Genomic DNA, 12,567 nt, shown 5'->3' with positions numbered 1-12,567 from the left:
GGAAAAGTATCCTGTGTGATTGAAAGGAATGCTTGATCAACATTATGAGGGTGTGTGGGTACGGGTACGCGGGTGTGTTTGGGGATGGGGGTGATGGCCTACGTGCAGTCTTTTTTTTTTTTTAACCTTTTTTATTTTTTTAATCTTTATTTATTTTTGAGAGAGTGAGAGAGATAGAGCTTGAGCGGGGGAGGGGCAGAGAGAGGGAGACACAGAATTTGAAGCAGGCTCCAGGCTCTGAGCTGTCAGCACAGAGCCCGACTGGAGTCGAAGGAGAGGGGGGCTCAAACCCACAAACCATGAGATCATGACCTGAGCTGAAGTCCCACGCCTTAACCACTGAACCACCCAGGTGTCCCATAATTCTTTTTTTTTTTAAGTAGTTTCCACAACCAACCTGGGGCTTGAACTCACGACCCTGAATTTAAGAGTCATATGTTCTACTGACTGAGTGAGTCAAGCGCCCCCTAGATGCAGTCTTAAGTAGCAACAAATGGTCACCAAAAAGCCTTCTAAGAAAGGTGAGTCCGGTTTCCTAGTAAAATGTTTTGCTGAGAGCTGTAGAGTGAGGCTGCAGCTGAGCTGCTATTGATTCTGGATGGGAGGCCAAGTATTGCCCTTCAGGGGCCTCATTTTTCGCTCTTCCTCCATGAAGGAATCAGCTTGTCCTTTATTCAAATGTTGAAAATTGATAGTAAATCCGTTTGAATGAGTATCAGATTTTTAGCCTGCCTCAGGTGTCTTGATCCTTAATTTTATATCTTAGGAGCCCCTTCTCACTAACTCTAGCTCATTGGCTCTGCAAATCACAATCTCGTCATCTCCTTTCCAGCACTCTGGTCTGGAACCTTGGAGAGGCTGCATGGGTGGGGCTCCCCATGTATCCCTGGGCCAACCAGACACTAGCTGATATAATGCTGCTACTTGTAGCAGCTATCAACTGAACCAGTTGAACTTACTTGATTTGTTTCTCTATTTCATAGTATTTAAAATAAAACATTATAGTAGTTAGTGTATGTGGTATAGATGTGTAGATGGTCACAGTTCATGCATTTCATCAAACACTTGGCTCTGTACCTTTGTTTATCCCATTCTTTATGCTTCAAGTATCTTTCCTTGCCTAAAGAAGTATTTCTCATCCTTCAAGGCTCAATTCAAGCACCTTTCTCTATGAAGCCTGCCCTGATCTTCCAAGTCATCTTTAGTCAACCCCTCTTCTACTACATTCTCACGCTATACTGTTAGTATCTCTCCCTGCTAGGCATTGTAGGCTACAGTCTCTCTGTCTGATTCCCGTAGGATACTGTCAGCCCCACTAGGGCAGGGACCATTTCTTATTCATATCCATTGTACCCAGTGGGTACAGTGAATTCTTACCAAACTAGAGAGCTGGACTTTAAGCCTCAGGATAAATATAGATCATCTCCTTATTTGGCAATTTTACTTAACAATAAGCAACTTAAAAATATACATTCTTAAATGCTGAGATATTTTATAGAGGGGCATGCAAAAATTAGCTTGGCTTTTAAAGGTGAATACATTTATATTATTTGTTCACATTCCTCTGACGTAAAGTTTGAGAATGTTTTGTGATGAATGCTCAACACAAGTTTGAGTTGAATTTAATTCAATTCCAGAGGATGTTGATGGTTAATGATTCTTTTTCCCTAAAGCAAACAACAATAGGGAGAGATTGGTAAAAGGGTACAAACTCTCAGCTATAAGATGAATAAAGTCTGAGGGTCTAATGTATAACATAGTGACTATAATTAATAATATTGTATTGTATAGTTGAAATTTTCCTTTTTTTTTTTTAAAGTTTATTTATTTAAGTAATCTCTATAACCAACATGGGACTTGAACCCACAACCCTGAGATCAAGAGTCAGGTGCTCTTCCTACTAAGTCAGCCAGGTGCCCCTATAATTGAAATTTTCTGAGAGTAGAACTTAATGTTCTCACCAAAAAAAACCCAAAAAAACAAAAAAACAAACAAACAAACAAACAAAAACCAACAAAAAACAAAAAAAACAACAAAACAAAAAAATGGTAAATATGTGAGGTGATGGATGTGTTAATTAACTCAATGGGGGAAATCCTTTCATTGTATATACATATAACAAATCAGCTGGTTAAATACATTACAATTTTATTTGTCAGTTATTCCTCACTAAAGCTGAGGGAAAAAGAAAACAGTACAGAACTTTATTTATTCATAGTAATAGCAAGGAGATACATTTTTGTTTTAAATTAATAAGCTAGAAAAGGCAAGCTGGAAAAGTCAACGCTATTTTACCTAAAATTATAAATTCTGTTTTAACATAAATTCACTGTCTAAACATATGGACCAGGAAATCTTTTGGAGCAACTACCCTTTGGCAAAGACCAAATGTTTCTTTGTATTAAAAAATATATATATACATATGATCCATCATACACACAAAAGTGCCTATTCAATATATATGTAAGTTTAGTCTTCAAAGCTCCTACAGCATCTAATAAGTAAAATTTTAATTAATAATAAATATTTATCAAGTAAATATCCTTGAGACATTATAGTCTTTCCTCAATTATGAAGCCACTGCCAAGCAGTAGGAGGCGAGACTACAGATGGATTTTTAGCTGGGTATATTAGGTTAGGTAGAGTCAAAAAGAAATAAACTAGCTATGGAATTATTTGTAAGCCTTGCTCTAGTTGTATTACTTTGAAACCTAAATTACAAAAATAATTATAAAAGAAATACATATACTCAGTGTAGAAATACTGAAACCAACTGATTTTATCCTCCTCTCTTTGCTACTCTTTGCAGGTGGAAGAGTTGCTAGGAAAGTGAACAGTTCACCAGGAGTTACTAGAGTCCATGCAGAAGGCAGGGGGTGTGCAGACCAGGAGTGAGTGATATACCCTGAGTGACTGACACTAGTCTGGTTCTACATGGGACTCCCTGCATTGAGGGCGCAAACTGCTGCCCAAATTTTGAGTTTTATCTTACACACGCCATCTCCGAGCTTCGTTCTCCCAATCTCCTTTACAAAACCAAAGACTTTGCAATGAATTCCATCTGATTTTTAGCAACATATCTTTTTAATAGCATATGGTTTCATCATTGATCCTCCAACAAGTCTGAATCAAATGGTCTTATCTCTTTTTTCTACCTTATTCTATCATCTAACTTACTATTCTATCATCTAACTTATTATTCCCATGTTCATTTGTTCAATCATACATTAATTATAGGCTTCTTACCTACCTATGAAAATCTTAATCAGAATCCTTCAGTGACTCCTAAAGTTCAGACGTCCTCATGCAGTAGACCTCTACCTTCATCTGGCCTCTATGTCAGTCACTGTCAGGGCTCCTATCACAAAGACAGTCTTGTGGTTCCCTGTCTTCTAGCCTCTCTAGCCTCTGGGCTTTATAAAGTTGTTCCTCGGTGGACATCCTTCCCTTACTCTGGGTTAGCTCCTTGTGTCTTTCAAAGTCAGTGCAAGTACCACTCTTCCCTGTCTTTCTTGACATGCCTTGCTAAAGGTAAGCCCTTGCTTTTGTTGTGGTGCCTTAGGGTTTTGTCCACAGAAATACTATGTTCACATGGTATTTATGTGAAAGTATTCACTTAAAAATCTTACTTCTACAAAAGGCAAGGGTCCATATACTCTCAGGGTGTCCATGAATCCCCTGAATTATAGGCAGAATTTTATGGGGGTTCATTTTCTTCTGGGAGAAGATTCAGAGCTCACATCAGACTCTCAACAAAGTCCATATTTACCCTCTCACAACCAAACTAAGAACACTGCACTAGACTAAGAGTCCCTAGGAATCAGAAAGTCAGTTCTATACTTCTTTGAATCTCTACAATTAGATGGCTAATGTTAGATGAATGAACATTTCCGTTATTTTTTTTAATGTTTATTTATTTATTTTGGGGGGGGGGACCAGGGGAGGGGCAGAGAGACGGAGAGAGAGAATCCCAAGTAGGCTCCGTGCCATCAGTGCACAGCCCAATGTGGGGCTTCAACTCACAAACCATGAGATCATGACCTGAGCTGAAATCAAGAGTCGGTTGTGTAACCAACTGAGCCACCCAGGCACCTCAACATTTCAGTTACTATTTAGAGGTAGACGTTTATATTAGTAGATATATAGTAAATTCAGCCTCCTCCATTCATCGATGTTTTTAAGCAGACAGGAAGTGTGATACAGTAAAAAGTACATTAGTCAAAAGGAAAAATATAGAAACATTTATGCCAAATTAGTAGCAGTGGTTATGCTTGGAAAGGGGAACGGGCTAGGGGTGAGATGGGCTTTCATACTTATGTTCTTCTGTCTTGATCAAGTTTGTTTTATAATGTGTGCTTTTTAGTTTTGAAACTTAAAAATAATGTTTTAAACCATAGGACTTTCTTCTTAAGTTCATGAGACATCTAACTTCAAACTGCACATCTGCTACTTATTTAGTGTTGTGCCCCTGGGAATGTTACTTACCCTTTATAAGCCTACATTTCCTCAATTGTAACATGAGGTTAATACTTACCTATCCCACATAGTTATCACGTTACAAAGCCTAGTATGAAGTAGGGACTCAGTAAATATTAGTTTAATGCAAATTTTGTTGTCCTTTAGGTGTTTTGATTTTTTTTTTTGCCCTGCCCAAAGACATCCACAATAGGACTCAATGAAAATATAGTTCACTATTGTCTCAATACTGTAAGCATTCATACATTTGGTAAAAGTCTGATGTAACATGACTGGTTTATAAGGCGGCTATTAGCTCTGATTGCTAACTAATAAGGAATCCCATGATATATTTGCTTGTTTTTAAACAAAGAGGAGTTACAAGATTCTTAAGAAATTTATAAATGTTTACATTTACATTTATAAATAAAGTACAAGGACACTGGTTTAAGCTAAGCTCTCCGTTCATCTGTGTGGTTACTAGAAACAGGTTCTTTGAAATATTCACTCACCTCGTGGCCTGTCTCCACCAGTAGACATCACACCATGTTTTGTGAAGTCTTTCTGATTTTTCTAGAGGTTCTACAAGAAATAAAATGCCATTGATAATGATAGGTACCTTGTAATTTATACCACCCTTTGTTTTAATAATTTTATAACTAAAGGTTTTTATTGTATATTCAATAGATTGCTGTTAAAAAAAATCTAATCATTTAATAACATATCAAGTAAAAAGTAAAAGTTCTTGTTTCTTTGAGTCTTTCCATTTTTAAGTCACTTGGTGTTGAGTAGGCACTCAACTATTATTATTAACTCAACTATTATTGACAAATACAAATGAGCTCAACTATTATTGACTAATAAAAATAAATGTGTATGTATTTCAAATCAGCTAAATACTCCAACATTCAGAGCAGTTCATCTGACCCTAAAATAATGAAAGCCACAAATGTAGAGATTTTCCTAAGCATCCCACATTAAATGAAATCACCTACTTCAAGTGACAAGTGGAATAGGTTTGTAATAGGTTTTTCTGCTGGGGCTAATTGAGGTGATCCACGGTTAAAATTAAGTGGAAACCCATTTGGAAAATACCCTATGAGTATATGGGGTTTTTTTTTTTTTTGAGTAATACAGCAGGTTTCAACCCAGCTATATGTTCTATTTATTTTTCATTATCTGAAACTCCTTGGGAAGTTTGGCCAAGTGACAGAATCTTTCTGGGCGTTGGTTTCTTGATCTGTATAATTGGCATAATAACAATAACAATGCAGATGTGAGGATGAAAGGAGATGAAGGTTGGGGGCCAGAGGCTGGAATGTGGGCCCTTGGGGGACCAAAGGCTTACTTGGCCACCTTTGTCTTTTTTTTTTTTTTTTTTTGTCACCGTCATCATTTTGTCAAGGTTCGCTCCTATATCCAAAGAGACTCTATGTTTATTTCCAGCTTGGTCTGCTCTTTTTTTTTCCTTTTAACTTTACAGAAAATTTTCTTAAAATGTTCCTTTTTGGGGTAGGCTGGGTGGCTCAGTCGATTAAGTGTCCACCTTCGGCTCAGGTCATGATCTCGCGGTTCGTGGGTTGGAGCCCCGCAATCAAGCTCTTTGCTGACAGCTCAGAGCCTGGATCCTGCTTCGGATTCTGTGTCTACCTCTCTCTCTGCCCCTCCTCTCTCTCTCTGTCTCTCTTTCTCAAAAATAAATAAACATTACACAAATTTTTCAAAAATGTTTCTTTTTGGGCATAATGCTGTTCTTTGTCCTGAAGGAATATAAGGGACAATGTAAGGCCTGATACTTGCTCTGTCAGATGCTGCTCATTGCCACCCAGTGTTCCTTTTTCTTTAGTAACCCAGTTAAAAAACTACATTCCCCCTTCTCCTTCACTGCTAGGTATAACCACAAGAATAGATTCTACCCCTGAAGTAGTAGAAATAATGACAGTGATCTCTGAGAAGTCTCCTCAAAAGAGAGAACACATCTTTTTCTTCCTACTTTTCCTTCCTGCTGTCCAAATGCAAATGAGCCAGGGAAGTCTGAGCAACCTTCTGGACCAAGAGGGAGGCACTACAGACGGCAGGACAGGATCGAAGGAACCAGGATCCTTCCCACAAGGACCTGCTCTAACAGCTTTGGATTGCCTACCTCTGGGTTTGTTTTTTGTTTTGTTTTGTTTTTTAAGTAGGCTGCATGCCCAATGTACAGCTTGAACTCACAACCCTGTCATCAAGAGTCACTGACTCTTAGCTGTCATCATCAAGACAGCATGGTATTGGCACAAAAACAGACACATAGACCAATGGAATAGAATAGAAACTCCAGAACTAGACCCACAAACGTATGGCCAACTAATCTTTGCCAAAGCAGGAAAGAGTCACTGACTCTTGACTCCTGACTGAGCCAGCCAGGCACCCCTGAGCTTTTTTTTTTTTTAACGTAAAAGATAAACTTCTAGCTTGTTTAAGCCACTATTCTTTTGCTTTTCCATCATATACAGATGAACCCAAACTTACTGAGATGCTGGCCCTCTAGGAAATAGTCTTGAACCAAGAACCTTTTTTAATTCTTGAAAGTTTTCTCTCCTTTGAGTCTGTGCGTCCCTTCTACTTAACAATGAATTCTCCACTCTTCAGAAGCCTCTAAAGTGTCACTCCAGTCCTTGTTTTTACCTTCCTCCCTTGCAACACCCACATTTTGAATTTTATACACTCATTTGAGCTCTTTAGATAGGAACTTGAAAAATGGGGCCATTCTATTGGGTAAGAAAGAAGGAAGCTTGGCTGAAATTAAGTTTTTAGCTCTTTGTGGATTAAAGGGAAAATAGTTCATTTCAATTGAGCAAGCATTTATTAAGCACATATCATGTAAAAAGCCCTGTGCCAGGCAGTAGGAGAAATAGAAAGGTGACATTACTCCTCCTTCGAGGAGACACATGAGTAACTACAGCATGGGATGGGCAGTAAGAAATGCAAGAAGAAAAATATAAGGTGCCTAAAACTTTCAGAGGAAAAAGGATGAGTTCCAGTTGTGGGGATTATGGAAAATTTCATGAAGAAGATAGGATGTGAACTGCGGTTTGAACAATATGTAGAAATGGTTAAAAGAGGAGCAGCAAAGGAACAGAGGTAGAAAGTCACAAGGCAGAGGCGCATCTGGAGATTCTAGGGAGTGTGAAGCGTAGAGGAGGAAACACTAGACTGGTAGACTGAGGACAGACACAGGGCCATGAGTATCTTTTTGGGAGCCTGCTCTGCAGTAGAGAGAATGAGGAGTCGCTGAAAGATTTTAAACAAGAGAGTAGGCCCATCATGTGACTTCAGTAAGAAGATGCCTCCTAAAAAAGGCATGACAGAGGAAATACCGGCTGCAAAGAGGCCGGTGAGTAGAGAGTAGGAGGTAAAGATGCTCTGAATTAGAGAAGCAACCATTAGAAAGGACAGGAAGACACAGAAGCAACATTTCAGAGATTACTGCATGAGCTAAATGTGTACATTGCCTAGGAAAAAGATTTGGATTGTAATCCTCAGAGTCAGATGTGAAGAATATACCCATTAAGAAATTTTTAAAATTACACTTATTTGAATTAAACTAAAAGGAGGCTGAATATGCTGTAATAATGAACTTTCTGGTTCTACAATTTTATCAGAACCTTAACTTCTATTATCCTTAGATGTCAATGGGGGAGTGCATGAATAACTGGTAGATGGGGAAAGAGTATTGAAAAGTATCTTAGCAAAGAAATACAATCATCCCTTCCTTCCCATTGTTCATCCTCTGCCCAGGTATTATGGTGAATAGCAGGTGTCAGGCTACCTTACACAGTAAAGCTTTTCCACTTCTCCCCAATTATCCCTTTACCACCCTGATGTGCCATCTCTACCCACCCCGTCCACCCACACATTCCATTAGGAATCCAGCGAAAATTTAAGAGCAAGAGGAAGCTTTCTAGAGAACATAAGAATTTTCTAACATTTGCCTCTTCCTTGCTCGCTTAAAACCATGCCAGCATAGCCTGAGGAAACATGGAAAGAGCTGGCACAGACCCATATAAGCGCATTGTATTCTCAAATAGCTTTGAGATAACTAACCTCCACCCCACAAAATCCTAAAGCACTACTTCCTCATTCCCAGGGGATAAATTCTAGAGATATCCTCAGATGAACAAATTTGAGCATCTACTCGGCTGCCAATTTCTCTTTTTATTTTTCTGATTATTTTAGGAAGACTTAAAAGGGTGTTAATATCTACTACCTCTCCTTTCTCAATAAGGGGAGGAGCAGATAACAACATAATCAGAAGAGTGTCCTCTGTAATATTTAGCAATTCATGGTTTAGTTCATTTTATTTGGGGCACTGAGAAGAAAGCACCTTACAGATAAATTAATGAGGATTTTTTTCTTCCATGGTTCCCAAGGTGATTTCTGGCACTCTTGAAAGCACAAATGATTAATCAATTAATCAAGTCATTAGGGACAAGCAGCAGTAATGTGACTATCAAACTATGGATATTGGACAAACTGTATTCCCATGTAAAGTGTGTGTGTGTGTGTGTGTGTGTGTGTGTGTGTGTGTGTCAGGAGGTGGTCAGTTGGAGAATCAGTACCTTCAACATTGTCCCTGAGAAAAGATTAGCAGGAATTATTGATTCTTATATTTTATAAAAATCCAGAAACTGAGAAAAGTATTGGGAAACTCATGCTCCGGTCCTTAAATTCAGAATCAAAGATTCTTAACCTAAGGTCCATAGATTAAAATTCAGACCATCTGTAAATCTCCTAATACTGTTTGCAAAATTTGTGTGATATTACAATTTTTTTTTCAGAGAGGAAGGAAGAAAGGAAGACTTTTTTGTGTGCCCATTGCTTGGAGTTTACTAGTTTACTGCTATATTGATATTCACTCTTGTATACAGAGAAGAGAGAAGGAAGGAAGGGGAATAAAGAGAAACAAGGAGTCTCTTCAGTTCTATCCCAAATCAAATAAACCAAACGTATGTGAAATTTGTACAAAGTATTTACCTGTTAACTTTTATGTGATGCTTGTATTAAAAGTTAACAATAGTATAATCATTTTCTTTTCAAAAGCGTCTGAAGTTTCAGACTGGTTTAGATTGCATTTTCAGAGTCCATGGTATTAACAAAAATGTAGATATTAATTAAATTCATAGAAACTGTTTAGAATAAACGTGTCAAAAAATTTCTCTATTATAAATTTCTGATCATTTCTGTTAAATCCTTCAGAAGTACCTTCAATGAAATAGCTATACCATTTGCAGCAATGTAATTTTGTATTGAAAGGAGCTATTTAAAAAGACGAAAGGGTAATAAAAAGATGTATTTCTATATTTTCAGAATACTAGTTTTAGCATATAAAAACACATATAATTCCACTACTAATTATAATGGAATGCTATTCTCATTTAAGTAAAGAATAGAAAGCTTTCAAGTGAAACCCAGTTCTTCTCATCATGCTCCCAAAACCCCACAAAGAGTTAGAATTAAGTTTCTAATGTCCCTGTGTAATTAATCAGCACACATTATTCTGAACATAGAGAAGTGAACTCTGATAGAATCTTTGGTCTCTTTTATGTGTTACAAAAGGCATTTCTAATCTTTTTTATTCTTTATTCTTAGTCCCAAAGAGGCATATACATGTTGGATTTATCTGCCTTGTAAATCAAGAATCCTGTCATTTTTTCTTTAATTCCGCTTCAGATTAATATGTAAACGTGCAACTCTTTAGTCCCCGAACGTTTCATTAGTTGATAACTTGCAAAGGCAGATAATGATATAATTTAAACATTAAGCAAGAAAATATATGAATATTTTACAAATTGTTAGAACTTTTAAATAGTTATTCCTTTAAATAGCTAGCTTAAATAAATGTTGGCATGGTTTGAATCTAAATTAGTAAGGATTTATGGGATTTCTTCTTTTATGAAAATACTTCCCCTCTCAATGCCTTTCAAAGCACATAATAGCACACACTTACCCCATGTTGCTTGCTGTGGTTATATCATCCTCAGATCAAGGCTTATCTGGATCCTAAATTAATTTAAAGGTTATATAAAAAAAAAAAAAAAAAAAAAGGAGAGGTTTGACTTCCCCGGAAACGAGACTGTCATATGCTAACTAGGCTTTTGAATGAGGAAAACTAGTGTCTCTTCTAATTATATAAGCTCCAGGTCAAATTCTAGCATCAACTAATCAACTGAACTGCATTTAGTTTCAAGGAGTAAAAGAAAGATAATTGTTTGAAAGGAATGACTTTGTTATCTTAGAAAACTGGAAACTTTAGCATTAAAAAGTTATATCAAAAAGTTAAAGATTTTAAGACCAAAGTATGTATCTTGTTGCCTTAAATACTTTTAAAGAAAAATATTATGAAAATTTTAGTTTGCAGTAAAACAGATATTTTCCTATATTTTCCAGAAGTTTTGAAATAACATTATATGTCCTGTCCCCTGAAAATAGCCTCTCACTTTATCTTAATTTGTATGAATTACAATACAATAATATTTAATTCTAAAACATACCAATTGATGCTAAGCAACAAATCCAAAAGTGTCTAATTTTAATTTTTTTTAATGTTTATTTTTGAGAGAGACAGACAGAGACAGAGTATGAGCAGGCAAGGGGTAGAGAGAGGGAGACACAGAATCTGAAGCAGGCTCCAGGCTCTGAGCTGTCAGCACAGAGCCCAACGTGGGGCTTGAACTCATGAACTGTGAGATCATGACCTGAGCCCAAGTTGGACACTTAACAGACACGAGCCACCCAGGCACTCCCAAAAGTGTCTAATTTTAAAAATGTATCTTTGAACAGTTAAAAATAGGGTCTTTTGAAGTTAAATACATGATCTATGATTATGAAAAACTAACACAAATACCACTTTTATTTATATATATTTTTTGAGAGAGAGAGAGATTGAATGCGCAAGCAGGGGAGGAGCTAAGACAGAGAGAGAGAGAGAGAGAGAGAGAGAGAGAGAGAGAGAGAGAGAAACTTAAGCAGGCTCCACACTCAGCACTCAGCATGGAACCTGACATGGGGCTCGTTCTCACAACTGTGAGATCATGACCTGAGCCAAGATCAAGAGTCGGACGCTTAACTGACTGAGCCACCCAGGCACCCCTTTATTTATATATTTTAAAAAACATTTTAACCCAGATTTATAGTAGTACGACAGAAATTTTTTTTAATTTAGCAATGATATATTGAGAAGTACAAATTTCAATAAGATTTTGAATGAAGAAATATGATATGGAAGCTATTGTTTACACCATTTGTCAGTTTTGGAAAATAGTTTCAGCAAACCCTCAGGTCTTTACTGTAGTTTTATTGTAGTTCATTGTAGTTTTAATATGTAGTTGTCATATACTGCTCTGATAATTTTCAAATTATATTATCTACAAGGTAAAGAAGCTTCCTTGGCATAGAATATGTGAGGACACATAGATCTACTTTTGACGAAATTGAAATATAATTCACATACCACACATTAAATTTGCCCTTTTAATGTGAACAATCCAGTGTTTTTCAGTATTCCCAAGGTTGTGTGATCATCACCACTATTTCCAGAAATTTCCATCACCCCACAAAGAAACCCATGCGTTCCAATTCCTCCCTCCCACAGCAACCACTAATCTACTTCCTGTCTCTCTGGATTTGCCTATTCTGGACATTTCACATAAAGGCTAATCTGTGGCCTTTTGCAACTGGCTTCTTTCACTTAGTATAATGTTTTCAAGGTTCATCTGTCTTGTAGCATGGTCAGTCCTTCATTCCTTTTATGACTGAAAACATTCCTTTCTATGGATATCCCACACTTCGTTTATCCATTCATCAGTTGATGGACAGTTAGGTTGTTTCCAATATTGAGCTGTTACGAGCAATGCTGCAATGAACATTCCCATATAGGCCAATTCTTTTGGGGAATGTCCCCAAGGTAGGAATTGCTGGATCGTATGAGAACTACATGTCTAACTTTTTGAGAAACTGTTTTCCATAGCAACTGTACCATTTTACATTCCTGCCAGAACTGTTGGCAGTTTCGAATTTCTCCCTATCATTGCCAACCTTTGTTGTGTCTTTTTTAATATAGCCTACTGATTG

At 37.1% G+C, this 12,567-nt stretch overlaps 1 protein-coding gene and 1 long non-coding RNA gene across 17 annotated transcripts in view; one reads left to right on the top strand and one right to left on the bottom strand.

Annotated features, from left to right (window-relative positions):
* The window catches only part of LOC131484658 (uncharacterized), a 39,847-nt gene extending 30,195 nt beyond the window's left edge, over window positions 1-9,652 (top strand). Inside the window, exon 3 of the long non-coding RNA XR_009248371.1 lies at window positions 9,276-9,652. This is a non-coding gene — a long non-coding RNA (uncharacterized LOC131484658). The remainder of the gene's footprint in view (window positions 1-9,275) is intronic.
* Window positions 1-10,547, bottom strand: part of ARHGEF33 (Rho guanine nucleotide exchange factor 33) — a 118,652-nt gene extending 108,105 nt beyond the window's left edge. For 15 of the 16 annotated variants that reach the window (XM_058683113.1, XM_058683119.1, XM_058683109.1 and 12 more), the window contains exons 1-2: window positions 10,445-10,547; window positions 4,968-5,037 (exon numbers count right to left, since the gene is read on the bottom strand). The gene's annotated coding sequence lies outside the window, so the exon portion shown is untranslated. The remainder of the gene's footprint in view (window positions 1-4,967; window positions 5,038-10,444) is intronic. The other variant, XM_058683110.1, reaches the window with a different exon arrangement.
* Between the last annotated feature and the right edge of the window lie 2,020 nt (window positions 10,548-12,567).

This window comes from Neofelis nebulosa, chromosome 9, assembly GCF_028018385.1.
Source record: "Neofelis nebulosa isolate mNeoNeb1 chromosome 9, mNeoNeb1.pri, whole genome shotgun sequence".
Taxonomy (NCBI): Eukaryota; Metazoa; Chordata; class Mammalia; order Carnivora; family Felidae; genus Neofelis; species Neofelis nebulosa.
Note: the sequence above shows the minus strand (reverse complement) of the source record. Positions and strands in the feature narration are given on the sequence as shown.